This window comes from Oratosquilla oratoria, chromosome 30, assembly GCF_046742065.1.
Source record: "Oratosquilla oratoria isolate Oo_2021 chromosome 30, ASM4674206v1, whole genome shotgun sequence".
NCBI lineage: Eukaryota > Metazoa > Arthropoda > Malacostraca > Stomatopoda > Squillidae > Oratosquilla > Oratosquilla oratoria.
The window spans coordinates 3545941-3551940 of NC_134806.1; the positions used below are offsets into that span (position 1 = coordinate 3545941).

A 6000-nucleotide genomic window follows, 5' to 3' on the forward strand; every position below is an offset into this window, starting at 1 on the left:
CCTGCTCTCTGCCTCACCTCCACATTTTTTCAACCATCCTCGTAACCTTATCATACTTTATCTCTAACATGTTTAGGTTCTTCCTTTCTTCTTCAAATTCCAAGTCTCTGCTCCTAACAGCATTATGGCCACAATCAATCTTCTTTCAGTCTTCCCTGTGTTCATTCCAATACACCTATTTCTCATGACACTTCATTAACCATAGTCGTTTACCTGTTTCCCTTACTCTATAATTCACCTTCATTCTCCATTCCCTCCTACATACGATCCTAAATACTCCACACCCTCCTACCTCTTGTCATTTAAACTCACCTTCAATGAACTGCCACCCTCAACCCTTGTTTATTTCATCACCTTACTTTTGCCAACATTTACTTTCAATTTACTCTCACATACTCTCCCAAACTCTGCTGCTAACTGCTTCAGACTATCCTCCAACTCAGCTATAAGTGCAGTACTATCCACAAACTGGCTCAATTCCCTCTTCATTCTACTCTCACTTACTAGCCCTAGGATGTCCCCTCATGTTCACTCCCTCCACATCTGTCTTCCATACCTCTTTTACTAGTCTTTCTTCATTCATTCTTTCCATGTGTCCAAACCATCCTAATACTCTTTCATCAACCCCATCTTCCAATTCCCTTTCCACCCCTGTTCTCCTCCTCACTTCCTCATTTCTCACTCTATCTAGCCTAGTAACCCCCATCATACTTCTCGGACACCTCATCTAAAACACATTCAAACTCCTCTCTTACGTTACATGTTTCTGCCCCATACAGTGCTGTTGGTACAATCACTACTTCATACAGTCTCCTCTTAGCATCCATTCCCAAATGTTTATTTCTCATCCACCAAGGCATTTACTCGCTTCTCTCAATCTACATTCTACCTCCACCTCCACTCCACCTTTTCCTGCCACATTTGCACCCAAGTACAGTATCTAAAACTATCCACTTCCTCCAGTCGCTCTCCCTTAATGCTCACTTCCAGTCTGCTGCCACTTTCACCCCTTGTACATCTCATCACCTTACTTTTACCCACATTTATCTTCAGCTTTCTTCTTTCATACACTCTCCCGAACTCACTAACCAATCCACTATAACTGCTTCCTTTGTCACACACTTGATGCAACAACCATCTTACCCAGGTGCTTTACTAGCTTTCATTTTTTTCAATACTCCTTCCCTAAAGCCCTATCAGTTTCCTCTCATCACAGTGAAAAGTAAAGCCAAGGAACTAGGATTTCCTTAAATAAATAGAAGAAAAAATTGCTTGTTGATAATGAGATGTTCATGCTACTGCAACATGAATTTCAATATACAATACAAATTTTCAATATACAGTATACAATTTTTTTTACTCTATTCATTATTTTGCTTTCATTTATGCTTGAAATTACTGTACTTTTTTCTACATATGAATTGCACTGCAAATGCAAAAAGCACTGCCTAACACTAGAATATGGCACTGAAGGGAAAAAAAAAAAAATATATATGCACTTAATCCCTCAAATATGATGATGCCTATGTAGGCATCATGAAGCACAAGTGAGTACCGGTATATGAGGATGCCAGCGTCAGCTTCCTAATTATATTTTGTAGTTGTAGCTGAGTGACCCTCTTATTCTGTGAACAGGCTTGATCCCCTTTTGAGTAGTTACATTCTGGGGAAAGAGAATGAGTATAACAGCTGTAAATTTATATTTTATAACGCACGTATTACGGTATTGTGATCCATCATTGTATGTCAGGCAGCTAATACAAGTGTGAATATTTGACTCGTATTAAAGAGGTTAATAACACCTTTTAGATATGCATCATGCTTAAACATTATTATAAATCATCAGTCAATCAACTGTGTACACGAGATTTTTGTATGCACTGACAATGTACATTATTTTTTTACAATTGTACACCTATGCAGTATAGTATTAGGAAATTAAATATTAATTTTGTAAATTATAATACATCATGTAATAGATATTTTTCTTGGTGGAAATAAATATATTAAAGAAAAAAACATTACTAAAATCTATGCTGAGACGAAGTTGTGTAGACTCCTTTAGACACCATCTTTGTTTTGATAGATTCAGAGGTCATGGACAACAACAATGGCCTGATGTCCTCTAGAATTACAGGTACTGCATTACTAAATACAGGTTAGGTTAGGTAGGTCAGGCTATGTAAGAATAGACGAATTTAGCTTAATTTAATTTCTTCAACCTCCGCCTCTACCAAAACAAAGATGGCATCTCAAGTAGTCAAAGTAGTTATGTTTGTTTGTTTATAGTTTTTAGCAATTATTTCTATTATTGATTTCCACCAAGAGTAACACATTTTACATTGATGTATTATAATTTACAAAATTATTATTCAATTTTCTATTACTATATCACGTAGGACTGCAATTACTATATCACGTAGGACTGCACTTCTAAAAATTTACCAAATTTACTTTTCATTTCAGGTACATCTGCTTTTTCTAAGTCAAATTGTTTATATAATTAAGCCTTATGAGTTTACTTATTCTAGTTTATTCATTTACTTATCTTTCTATATTCATTAATTTACCCATATTTTCTTTCATTTTTTCTTATAACAGGGTCTCTTCACTTCCTGAAGTGCATGGATGATACAGCACACTGAAATTTGAGCATATACATAGATTTTGCGGGTTAACTTATTGAAGTTGTACTTGCATTAAAATTCCTCCAAATACTCAACAATTTTATCTATCAGGTAGAAGCCTCTACTCCTCATAAGGTTAAGTATTTACCAATTAACCCATTCCAATGTGCTTGACAATTATCCATGCTAAAGCCACAATTTTATTCAGTTGTAAGAAATGTCCATTCTTTACAGTCCAATATTACATTTCAAGGTTCACTACACTACAAATACAAATGGCAACAAAACTACTATGGACGATCATCACTGCATTCAACTGCAATAGTGTAATCATATGGTTATTTTCTGGCTATGGACAGCTCAAATGAAGTCTTTCCTTCAGCTGGAATGCAATCTATTCCCCTTCCACTGAATAGTTATACGACCTTAGCCAAAGAAAATAGTAAACACATTATATCACCATGTGAAGGAAGTTTGAGTATTTACTGTATGAGGGTGGATCCCTGTCATTCTGAATTTGTTCATTACTTCTAATCAAGAATTTGTTGATTTCGTAAGAAAACAACTACTACTAAGATCATTCTACAATCGTGTTTCATGTCATCAGTCTTATGTTACTGAAATAAGTGTTTAATGTTCCTTGAAATACAAGAGTTGAAGAGTAAATTAACTGTATTTATGAACTTTACACCAATGTCATTTTTGAACGATGTTAATACATCATCTCAACGCTCAATGATGGTCTTCCTTATTTCTCCTGAAATTCGGAAGATAACACTGCTACTGTCTTGAATTAAATTCCTCATCAACGATTGGGAAGGTACGTATGAGTCATGAAATGAAGAGTGGAGGGAAGGACGATTGAAGACGCGAAATGAGTAGTTTTCATGAGAAACGTTGAAACGTTGCTCCTTCTGAATCATAGAAGCAGAACATGCATTTGGGTCTTAAGGAAAAGAACAGAACTGAAAAGTTGGTTGATAATTTGCTATGGCGAACTTCTATCACATCAAAACCTTGACAGGGCTGCGTCCAAAACGGCCCAAGTAGTATTTCATCGCATTTAACCAAAGGAATGAAAACCAGAATTATATGATGCATTAATGAATATCTCGCTTACCTTTCATATCACGTCGTGTGTGCAAAGAGCACTGATGAATCTATAATAGTAACCAAAATGCCCATTGGTTACGGAGAAAGTGTATCACTCAAACTATATCCTGATGTTTACTGTCTGCTCAACACAGGAGGATGAAGAACAGGGTTGCCACATATAAGTTTTGGGTCGCACTTGCATCTGCTTCATAAACTACATTTAATGATGAAACACATTTGTATTACCTTACAAGAAAAAATAAACCAATTCAGTTGTTCGTCAAGTTTGCAAATGTTATATGGTACAATAAAAATAAATGTCAATACAGTAACTTGGAAGTTTGTCTTCTGCACTTCTTCGCACACACATTAGTCTGCTCGTGAACGCGACATTCAGCGCTCGGATTTGGTTATATTGCCTGGGAAGGCATTCAACCTTAGTTGAAATTTAGATTTATAATATATGATAATTGTTACAACTTCCTGAGAATGAGAAATTGTGCATAACCATTAGACTGCATCTAGTGTAGTGTGATAACGCTCTATGGAGATAAAGGAGAGTGGGGATTTTATCTCTAGTAAAAGCATAACACTAATGTCGCATTATCATATAAATGTATATATATATTTTAAACAAGAAATTCTAATAGTACATTGCTTGTCTTAAACAATCTTATTTTGACATATAAGTTGGCATTGTTTTTGCATAGTCATTACTTGACATCATCGTACATCTGACATCCTTAGTCAGCTGTCCAATTTGTCCGGAAGTGCGTCATAGCAATAGAAATAGCGCGGCAAAGTCATTTAAGACATGTGAAGAAGGTAGAAATTATGTAATTGAGAACACACGCTGTATGGGAACATGTATAATATAAATAAGGCCACATTAATACTATTACGATACTGTGCCAAACGATACTGTCGTAAATGTCACGACCGTGTTATACACTATACTAATACTGTACTGACACTTAAATTTTACATCGTTTGTTGCCATGATGGTAATCAAAACAAAAGTTAAGTATTCGTTTCTATTATCATTATTTGTCACTAAACACAAACGATAACAACTCCAACTTCTACAATCATTAGAAATACTGTATATTCTTATTGTTTTTTTACTCAAGCATAAATGGCGGGTGTTTCGCTACTCTAAGGTTGTTAAAACTTACGCTTTTCACAAACCTAGCTTTATATCCTTCCACTACAGCTTATATATAATTTTCCCTCATACTCACTATTGCACCAGATTCTTTTTAGGGTGGCATTTTCACTCTAGCCAGTACCATAATGAATTATTGGTGTGTGAGGAAGAGTGGACGGCCGATATGCTATTTTCAATCACATGATGACTTGACGATAAGATGGATTGTTCTCTATGCAACAGTAGTCAATCGCTAGCCATAGTTACTCATGGCAAAACACTTATGAAAAGAAAATATGCGTGGAAGTCTACAATGTCAAAAACAATTCTTCTGTGCTCACGTGATGCAAGAACATTCATCCTGATGAGACTATTTCATAATGTTGGCGCAAATACACGTCATCTGAATGTTCTGGAAGCAATCAATACAGAACGGGAAGTTTGGCGAAAAGGCTACAAAAAAGCGTGTTTGAGAGTCCCAGCAGAACTTTCTCGGAACAATAAGCTCGGTGAGCTGTATACAAGAGTATACATGACCTCAATTCCTTTCAAGAAAGCGGCACGTCACATGGTGAATTCGCATGTCGAATTAATCCACTTCAGAAAATTAATTATGGACGTGAGTAGTGTGTAAATACTTTTGGCGGGAAAACGACTCGCTGGAATTCTTTCGCGCCATTTTATGACGTCGCGAATATACAAACCAGAGGTCTATGCGTCACTGACACAGACTTCAAACTGACATGGAGGATCGCTGTGGGTGAGAGAGTGGCACCTTAGGCTACATCATGATTCGTCTAACGTTCGAGAACGTCATCTCGGAATTGCTGCCTCACTTCTCGCGGAGCAGCCAAAACGTTCGCCTCCCAGCGTTTTAATTTACGTTTGACCTGAAGCGAAGGTATGAAAGTGGTTGGTCGTGTGGCCACTGGCCAGTACTCTGAGACGTTGGCACGCCCGCGCGAACGCACCCACATAACCTCCTCACACATACAGACAAACAACCCCATCCCACAGGCATTTTCCATAGAACAAACATCCCTACGGAACAAGCACATTTAGCGTTTCTGACATATTGAGGCCCTTAGGGTAAATGTTTCGGCCACAGGCAAATTTTTTAGTTAATAGTAT

General features: G+C 36.9%; 1 protein-coding gene across 4 annotated transcripts in view; it reads right to left on the minus strand.

Annotated features, from left to right (window-relative positions):
- LOC143040987 (zinc finger FYVE domain-containing protein 1-like) overlaps positions 1-5146 on the minus strand; it is a 62124-nt gene extending 56978 nt beyond the window's left edge. Inside the window, exons 1-3 of one of the 4 annotated variants that reach the window (XM_076212455.1) lie at positions 3748-3971; positions 2571-2641; positions 1556-1663 (exon numbers count right to left, since the gene is read on the minus strand). The gene's annotated coding sequence lies outside the window, so the exon portion shown is untranslated. Of the gene's footprint in view, positions 1-1555; positions 1664-2570; positions 2642-3747; positions 3972-4963 lie in introns of those variants that run through there. The other 3 variants (XM_076212454.1, XM_076212456.1, XM_076212453.1) reach the window with 3 other exon arrangements.
- Positions 5147-6000: the final 854 nt, after the last annotated feature.